Source organism: Gossypium raimondii, chromosome 2 (genome assembly GCF_025698545.1).
Source record: "Gossypium raimondii isolate GPD5lz chromosome 2, ASM2569854v1, whole genome shotgun sequence".
Lineage (NCBI taxonomy): Eukaryota > Viridiplantae > Streptophyta > Magnoliopsida > Malvales > Malvaceae > Gossypium > Gossypium raimondii.
The window spans coordinates 21,400,770-21,411,588 of NC_068566.1; the positions used below are offsets into that span (position 1 = coordinate 21,400,770).

Below are 10,819 nucleotides of genomic sequence, written 5' to 3' on the forward strand. Positions count from 1 at the left end.
GCAACAATCATGTGACTTTAAAAATCACCAAAATGGTGAAAATAGAATTAGAGAGAGAATAAGATATGAAATGAAAGCTTAGTGAGTATATTTTTACATAAAAGAAACAGAGCAAACAAAAGAGTTATATATTTTGAGATATTTGAATTTTAGTGAGACAGGACGGATTGATTTCGGAATCCCTATTCTGATTTTGGAAAATAATTAAAATTGTAAAAAATAATTATGAGTTATAATTTATATGATTAGAATCCTTAATGAGTCTATTTTCAAGAGAAATAAACGAGAATACCATTTGAATTTTGTATAATGAGATAATTCATTTTAGTGAAGAGTGGTCAGAACTATCGACTACGTAACAGGTAAACTTTAAAGAATAAATTGTACTATTTGGATAAACCAAAATTCTAAAAATTTTATGGTAAGAAGATATGTGAGTCTAGTTATAGGAGAAATTAATGGTTCTTAATTTGGAGTTCTGTAGCTCCAGATAAAAATAATTTAGTGATACTGACTCGGATAGACGACTTTGAATATACATAAGGGTGAATAAAGAAACTATAGAAAATGTTATTTCTAAGAGTGTTAAGTACACTAAGGATGTGGAATTGAGAGGAGGAGGAGGAAAATTCAATATATATATGAATGATTTATGTATAATTGGTATATGATCAATTATAATCGATAAACGTGGAAATAGAAATGATGCTTACATTTGTATATTATTGATCATGGTTTAAACTCATATTGGAAAATAAAGTTTCATAGTATGTATGTATGGTATATTTGGCATATGATTTGGTATGAAGTAAGGACATGAATGGTATATGGATTAAATGCACTAGCTTGCGACTATGGTTGAGTGTAATGTTTATATCTTCTGTGATATGCATAGGAAACAGGAGTGGAAAGGAAATGAAATACTAAGTTCATGCTTGAAGTGTAAAATGACGCAAAAAGGGGACGTTAAGTTAAACGATAAATATGTATTAGTATTGAACTTAATGAAATTGAATTATACGTGAATTAAATGGAAATTGCAAATGATTTGATTTGAATTAAATGAATTATTGTGGTATTGAAATGTATATTGGATTGAGAAATTGAATTGAATCGTGAACATGAGAATCATGAATTAAATGAAATGGAAATGAAGCATTGAATTGCATGAGTATGTATTGGGTCTCAGAAGCCCTATTTGTTACAAATATAGTATTTTGAAGTTATAATGTGAAGATTTATAAAAACATGTTAAAAATTTGAAGAGTTTAAATTTGAATGAAATTTTATAACTCGGTTTAACATGTTTGTAAGTGTATGTGTTCTGGTATTGCCTCGTACCCTATTCCGGTGTCGAATACAGGTAAGGGGTGTTACAAGTTCAAAATCTTAACTAGACATTAGGTCAATGTCTTTTTCTTTGTCTTTTTTGAATCTGTTTTAAAAAATTCGGGCAACAAATTGTGTCTCTAATTTGAGTTTGGGTCTCACTATTCTTTTTAAAGTTCAATTTGATTAGTTGACTCACACCATTTGGTGTCAGAGCTTGTGGTTTCTAAATCAAGTTTCTATCTATATTAATTTTATTGTTGTTTTATCTATTTGAAAAAAGAGCCGTATATCATTATTAAAAAGAGGAGTCATATATATATTTTAAAAATTTTCAGATATGAAGTTTTTAAAATTTCATCCAAGTTCATCATCACAACGTGTGTTTCTATCTTATGTTTGAGTTTTCTTTTTCTTGTCATTTCTTGCAAGTTTTCGTTGAAGTTATCCTGAGCTACAAGAATTTTTTTTGTTCTTGTAACACCCCTAACATGTATCTGTAGCCGGAATACAGTTACGGAGCATTACCGTAAAATCGTAAGATAAAAGCATACATTTCCAAAAATTGATATAAACATAGCATAATTCATTCATATACATGCATATTGTCCCTTAATCGAGCCCTCGAGGCGTTAGAAACACTTTATAAAAGATTCGAGACTAAACCGAAAACATTTGGAACATTGAGGAAAAAGTTAGAAATTTTAAATTGCAGGGGTCACATGGCCATGTAACTCACACGGCTGAGAAACATGTCCGTGTCTCAAGCCTTGTAAAAATTGAAATAGGGACACACGGTCGTGTCCCAGCCCGTGTCTGTGCTCGTGTAACTCTTTGACTTGGGTCACACGGCCAAGCCACACACCCGTGTGCAAGGCCGTGTAACACTCGAAATGGCCTCACACGCCCGTGTGCCAGGCTGTGTGCTAGTCTGTGTAACTGCCTGACTTGCAACCTCTAAAACCTATAGGGGACACATGGCCATGTGGCATGGTCATGTGTCACATACGGCTGAGACACATGCCCGTGTCTTAGGCCGTGTGGACAAGAAATTGGCCAAAATCAAGCCATTTCCTTCACCCAATTCAAGCATGTACCTAAACATAATTTGCATATATGACCAAGACATTAAAACATGCCCAAAACATGCATAAAATGACCAATTCACTATACCATTAATCCATACAACCAATATGCCAATAAGGCACCTCAATCACAAACCATCAAACATATCTAAACATATGCATATTTGGCCATACATCAACCATACACATCTAACTTATTTCCATACCAAAACATACCACAATTGACCACATTTCAAACATACCACCACTTATCACTTTGGTCATAAAAACATGCATCAACTTGACCATATTATTACCCAACCAAAAAGTATCAAAAGTACCAAAAGTACCACAAATTCAAAGTAACATTTACATGCCATAGACATAACAAGCCATGAAACATAAGTCCACCTATACATGCCATTATAACCTTGATCAAAACATCAAAAACTACTGATATAATCGTTGGATAGTGTGATAGGCCTCCGACGAGCTTCCAAACCGATCAAGCTTCCGATAATCTATAAAATATAGGAAAGAAAACTACATGAGCATATAATGCTTAGTAATTTCGTATAACATGAACATAACTTACCATTTCAATACATAACTTTAAAATTAAACATGATACAATCCAACTAATAGCTTGGCACAAGCCTGAGCATCATCAACAACAATTGTTAGTGCTTTAACACATAATTCAATAGAATTATCACATGGTAAGATAAATTCACATGAACATAATGCCATTGGATTCATACTTTCCATAAACTTAGATATACATTCATAGATCATTTCATACCTTTCCATAGGTTTATAACATAGCCATTGGAACACTTACTGTTCTTTCCCTTTTCAGCTCGTTGAACCACTTAGAATAATATCAGATACACGGGAAAGCTCACACAAAGTGTGCTAAACATATGGTCAAAACTATTCATTTTCCTTTTCCTTTTCCTTTACATCGTTGCTCAATCGAGCCATAAAATGGGCCTGCTCACAAAAGCTAACGGTCAGAATGTAAGTTACATGATGCCGCTCACACAAGCTGATGAGTATCTGCAAGAAATGTTGGAACTTAGCCATCGGTAGGACATTCAGGACCAGCACCCGAACATGGTAACCTTAATGACATGTCATTTGTATCCTATATATTCCTAAAGTTCAAATGGGGCTCGATAATCGTTGAAACATCATTGAATTTCCATCATTTCATGACATAATAAATAGCACAATAGCATAGATATCAAAATAACATTAAAATGTTATTTAAACATACGAACTTACCTCAATTACGAAGATGTCGAAACAAAATTAACTAATCCGAGGCTTTAGCTTTTCCTCGATCTAAATCCATACAAGGTTTATCTTGATCTAAATAAGAAAATTCAATCCATTTAATATTAATACTATTCAATTCAGTCCAAAATTCATACTTTTCAAAATTACACTTTTGCCCCTAATATTTTAACTTCTTTACAATTTAGTCCTTAAGCTCGTAAATTGACATTTATGCAAATTCATCCACATTTCATGCTATTTGAATTACCTAGGGACTTATAAAACCTCATAAAATTCAACATTTTACAAATTTATCATGGTATTTTACTAATTTTACAAGTAAGTCCCTGAATGATAATTTCATCAAAATCACTTTACAAAACTTGTTTATTTAAAAATAAGGACTCATAATCTTTCATTAAATTTCAAGAATCTTTGCAAACAAACTCATGGAAAAACCCTAATCCTTTAAAATTTTTACAAATTAGTCCCTGGGCTAGCTAGATTAAGCTACAATGATATCAAAAACATAAAAATCATTAAAAACAGACTCAAAATCACTTACATGTAAGGTAATCAAGTGACCGAAGCTTTCAAAACCTAACCATGGCTTCTTTCTTCTTCAATTTCGATGGCAGATGGCAGTTAGGAAGATAACATTTTTGTTTTTATTATTTTAACATTAACTTATTAATTGAATTACTTAATTAACCTTATCTTTTAACATAAAAATCATCTAATTTATGTCCATAAATGTCCAATAATAATAGTCTATTTACCATCCAAGTCCTCTTAAATTAAAGTTTCATACCCATTTAATACCTCTAACTTATAGAACCCTATTTTGCACCTTTTACGATTTAGTCCTTTTCACTTAATTAAGCATGCAAACGACAAAATTTCTTAACGAAATTTTTATACAACCTTACTATCATACCATAGACATTAAAATAATAATAAAATAAATATTTACTCGTCAGACTTGTGGTGCCAAAACCACTGTTCTGATTTCACTAAAAATGGGCTATTACAGTCGGTACCTTTTGAAAAGTATCGATTATTTTACCTTGAGTATCAATACTCGTGATAAGCTATCGATACCAAATTACATTACTGACATCCTACACTTTCAAAAAACATGGAGGTCTCGATATTAAAACCCGAATATCAATACCTCTGCTCCAGACATAAAAAAACAACAATTACAAGCATATAATTCATACCAACTAATGTCTAATTATCGTGTATCATTCACTTCATCAAATGGTCACGAAAATGTCTGAAGTAATAGTCCAAAAAATCTTAATCATGACCGAGCAAGAAACTAATAATTCAGACTGAAAGTCCATAAGTCCTAAGCAAAATAACTATGTACATAATTTAAAAATCATAGCATAAACCAACATATATATAGTCTACCACATTGCCTTGTTCCCAAAACATAAACGAATAGATAATAAACACCTACAAAATAACACAAAGACTTGCTTGGATCGCCCTTCGAAACCACACCGCTCACACTAGCACACAACTAACCTGCAATGGTTTTAGAAGGGAGTGGGTGAGCTTAACAAGCTCAATGAATGCCTAGAACAACTACCGTGCAAACATGTTATCAAGCATTAGTAGAACACATACATGGCATAATTAGAACAATCACAACCTTCTCGACATATTACATTTACACATGCACATTTAACAGTTTATTGTTTAAGTCATTGCATACACTACCATATATACCTTGCAATACATACAAACATATTTATAGACAATTTCTATAATAGTCACATATCATATAAACATATATCAAAATACACACATATGCATATATAAAGATAATTACAGATAATTTGGCACTTGAGTTAGGAAACGTAGAGTGGGCACTATCACCACTCATCGGATGCACAGATCTCCAACACGCTACATAGACTCATTGACTCAAACATGTCCTGTAAGTGAAGCATTAAGCTAACACTCTCCAACACACCAAACTTGCCCCGTTGAATGGAGCTTAGCTCATATTCCCTTATCTTTCCAAACATGTCCCAGGGCCTCAACACCCAAATCACATGTACATATAGGTGAGTATTCACAATCCTATGGCATGCTAACTATATCCAATGGTCTCAAGTATCACAAGGCCAAAATATCCGTATTTAAACATACATATTACTTACCGATTTTTGATTTTTTTCATTGCACATTTGTACCATTTGCACAATATTATCACTGTCACTTAGCATGTATGACATGCCTACACATATACTCTTTCACAACAGTAATCATGAACATATAACACATATATAGCATCTCATCCCAGTTCACAATTTCATAATAACACAAGCACATATCTCACAAGAAAAACATGAGTACAAGAAAGCTTACACTCAGAATTTAGAGTAGGGGTTTAGGCTACCACTAAATTCTCAAATAACGCATTGAATCGTGTCCCCAAGTAGTTAATCTGAACACTCACCACTACACTTTCACCAAAATACCGAAAGCTCAAACTAGCCTTCCTAGCTCGTAGATGGTCCTAACGGATCTAGAACATCAACACAACAATTCACACAACAATACATTAAAAAATCAGCTAAGAACTCACCACAAGTAATAAAAAATATAAGCTTAAGTTATGTTCCCATATAACCGAAACCTGTAACATAAAATATTTACATTCGAATCTCTCGGTCTATACTCAATCTTTTCACCTAAAACCAATTCCATTCATCTTTTAAGTCACCTATGACTAATTCCCAACCTTTAAACTATACTAAAATACTCAGTTCATAGTATCGATTTTTTCAACATGTTTATGGTTATTTTTCCAAAAATTCATTAAAACCCAAGAAATCATTAACGATACTTCAAAGCAAGTTTATAAACCTCTTAACCATATCAAAACCTATTGATTAACACTTTGAAATCATATTTTTACTTGAAAATCCAAAAGTCACCATTAACGACTTCATTTTTAACTTTTAATCAAAACATGCAATTTAACGGCTAAAAATTCAGTTTCAAAGGCCTAATAATATTAAAAACTAATAAGAAAGTGAATGATTACCTTTTATGGAAGAATAAATGATTTTTTGATGCAAATCCGAGAAACCCACAAGTGAAGAAGATGAAGAAATTAAAGGTATTTTAGGACGTTTTCTTGAAGATTTATGGAGGTTTAATACTTGAAGAATGATGGAAATCAAGAGGTTTATGTTTGGAAATCAAAATTTAGTTCTTTGAGTTTGTGAAAGCAAGGGATGACAACACAAAGGAAAAAAGGAGAAAACTATTGTGAAAATAAGCTCTAGGTTTGGGGTGTTTAGGTTCAATATTAAAATTTGGTAAAATTGAAGCATAAATGCTCACAACTTTGAATCTATTACAAATCAGTCATTTTTTTTAAAATTAGAGGTCTTTAAAACTCATTTTCAAAAATTGATTTGATTTTCTAAAAACGATAGTCAAAAACATTACCGATAAATCGTAAACTAAAAATATATAGGATTTTTCCTATATAATTAGTTACGTTTTTACTTAAATTTGTTGTTAAAACCAAGTAATTATTTAATAAATTAATGAAATATGCGAAAATATAAAATTAGGACATAGAAATTATTAAAATGTGATTTTATACTTTATTATATAGTTTTCATGCATAAAATGACTTATTTTATATTAATTTGAGCATATTATATTTTTAAGCTATAAAGTGGGTCATGCATGATTAAATTAAATAATAAAATATAAAGTTATATTTAATAATTCATTTTTTTATTTCATTAATAAATTGGGTTTTAATTAATTAAGTAAATTGATTAATTAAAGTGGTTAAATTATATTATTTGGTCCTCTAAACCATCTACTATTTTTGGACAGGTCTGAGAGTTTTCTTCTAATTGCAAAACCGTCCAAATTGGGGACCAAGTCAATCCAATTTTTGGCTGCACATGGATGTCATAAACTATTTTTTGGTTTAATTATACAAAGTCCTTGAAGAGTTAAAGAAATCAGAGATTTTCCCGAAGATTTGCTGATGACCGAGTCTTAGTCCTGAGTTGTTGTGGCACTCAAATTGACCTAAAATCAAGGAAAAATCAGCCACCTTTCCTCAATTAATGGCCGACCACTCTTGGAGGAAGTTTCAAATGATGGACACTCCTATTTTTAGCAAACTAGCTCCCTTGCCTCACCTATAAATAAGAGCTCATTTCTCACTTTTTCAATCATTCCTCATCCCATCATCTCTCACTCATTCATCATTCTCTCAACTCTTTTAGCTGTCTTTCCCCTTCATCATCCTTGCATAAGGATTTTAGCAATTAAGCCTCTTAAAGAACCTTTGGTCGGCCACCTTGGAGAGCCATCAGCAAAGGAGCAACGCAAAGAAGCGAATGAGCCTCGTCAGTCAGAGTCTTGGGTGACAGCCACTCTGAATTGGGTTTAACCTTTCTTTTCTTTAATTTAATATAAATATTTTTGCTATGTGTTCTTTGTTCTTGTTTACAACAATGATAGCTTAATTTTATTTAAGCTAGGATGATTATTTTGATTAAATAATATTTATTTGATTCATGCTTATAATGTTTGTGCATCAATCGATCATGTTTTCAATTAAAATCAAGTCTGTATTTCGTTCATACGTGATTGAAATGCACCTGAATTAGCTGAGAAATCCTAACTAGAGGACGGCTAATGGACACATAATTGAAATGTGCATGCTCAATTTAGATCCTAACCCAATTGAATTGTAGGTTGCATAACAACTCTAACCAAGCTCTGTTATCTGCATAGTTTTTAGATTTGTGTGATTAAATTGTTTCAAACCTAACATGTCTCTGTTGCCTTACACAAATGTTAAGAAACCCTTAGTAAATAAAGATCAGTAAAATGCGTATTTACTAAGTAAAGGATTCCGAAAAGACCTAATGTGGTTACCAAACTCATGAAAGATCGAGTTGCCATGGAATGTTTTTCGAATGTTATTAAGCATATTGATAATAAATTGAGTTTAATTAAAGTAATTATCCTAGTTTATTTATGTTATAATTGTTGCAAATTGTGTTTAATTTTACTAAAATCTATTTCATTCATATAGTTTGCGTACATAGGATAATTTGCATTAGGGATCATTGCATTTAGTTTAATATATTTTAATCACCACTTCTCAACTATATTGTGTTTTTATTTACCAAATTGTTAATATAATTTTACAAATTAAGTGACTTTGCACAAATATAATCCCTGTGGAGACGATAACTCGATACTTATTTATTACTTGATAACGACTGTGTACACTTGCTCAAACCCGAGCGTTACAAGTTTTTGGCGCCGTTGCCGGGGGGTTGTCAACTATTGCCATAGTCACTTTTTTCATGAAATCATTTATTTTCAATTTGATTTATTTCTAACATTACTAACTTATTCTTTTTAATTTTTGTGATTTTTTTCAGGTGTTTATGAGCATAGATCGAATTATCGATTTACTTCCTGTAGACCTTGAAATTGAGCGAACTTTCAGACAAAGAAGACCTTAACGAATAGCTCAAAGACAAGTCAAGATGGACCTTGGAAATCATAATCAAGACCAAGGTAATGAAGCCGATATGTACGAAATCCTATCCTCATTGCCGATGATAGGGATCAATGCATCAGACAATATGTTGTGCCACTTTTCATTGAGTTAAACCCAAGAATTAGAAGGCCAGATATTGAGGCAACCTAGTTTGAATTGAAACTAGTGATGTTTCAAATGCTACAAATGGTGGGCCAATTTAGTGGTATGCCTACGAAAGATCCACATCTCCACCTTCGATTGTTTATGGAGGTGAGCGATTCATTCAAGATAGCTAGTGTGACTGAAGACGCACTGAGGTTGAAGTTGTTTCCATACTCGTTGCGAGATCGAGCACGAGCATGGCTCAATTCGTTGCCACCAAGTTCCATATCTACATGGTAAGAACTAGCAGAGAGATTCTTGGTTAAGTATTTCCCACCTAGCAAAAAAGGTAAGTTGAGGAACGAGATCACAACTTTCCAACAATTGGATGATGAGTCTTTGTATGAAGCTTGAGAGCGATTCAAGGAGTTACTTAGTAAGTGTCCTCATTATGGGATTCCTCATTGTATCCAGTTGGAGACATTCTATAATGGTTTCAATGCACATACAAGATTGATGGTAGATGATTCCGCGAATGGTGCAATTTTTTCTAAGTCTTATAATGAGGCTTATGAGATCATCGAGAGGATCGCGAGTAATAATTATCAATGGCCAACAAATTGAATAGCTTCAGGAAGACGTGTAGTCAGAGTTCATGAAGTTGACTCCCTCACATCGTTATCAGCTCAGGTATCATCTATTTCCTCTATGTTAAAACAGTTAACCGCTAATAGTAATAATAATTTTGCAGCTCAGCCACCAAGTCCGTTTGAAGTAGTTTTCTGTGTGTATTGTGGGAAAGGTTATTCTTTTGAGAATTGTCCATCAAATCCTGAGTCAGTGTACTATGTGGGGAACCAATATCAAAAGAGGAGTGGACAAGGACCCTAGTCCAACTTCTACAATCCTTCATGGCGTAATGATCCTAACTTTTCTTGGAGCAACCAAGGAAATGGGCTAAACAATAATTTATTACAGCAAAGACCCAACCAATCTCAAAGGTTTAATCAACAAGCTCCAGAACCACCTCAAGCTGAGGCATCAAACAGTTTGGAGAACTTGTTGAAAGTGTACATGGCAAAGAATGACACTTTGATCCAAAGCCAAGCAGCAACACTGAAAAATTTGGAAAACCAAATGGGTCAGTTGGCTACGGAGCTTCGTAATAGACCGCAAGGAACCTTGCCGAGCAATACTAAAAATCCAAGGAATTTGGGTAAAGAACATATCAAGGTAGTGGCATTACAAAGTGGTAAGACTTTGGAACTTTGATTGATTGATGTCGAAGATGAGGATGTTGAAAAGGAGGAAAGTCAACCAGATGTTGAAGTTCCTACACTAAAGGAATCAGAATCTGCAAAGTCTAACAAGGTAAACCCTAACTTAGTAAATTCAAATATTTTAACATCTTCTTTAGATACAGATTTACCTACTCAGAAAAGTTATCCGGTTCAACTGAAAGTTCCATCAAAGGTGCAATTAAAGA

The 10,819-nt window shown here is 32.9% G+C and overlaps 1 non-coding gene across 1 annotated transcript; it reads right to left on the reverse strand.

Annotated features, from left to right (window-relative positions):
- Positions 1–9,684: 9,684 nt before the first annotated feature.
- LOC128039526 (small nucleolar RNA R71) lies at positions 9,685–9,791 on the reverse strand. The gene has a single exon (XR_008194027.1). It is a non-coding gene; the product is annotated as a small nucleolar RNA R71 (small nucleolar RNA).
- Positions 9,792–10,819: the final 1,028 nt, after the last annotated feature.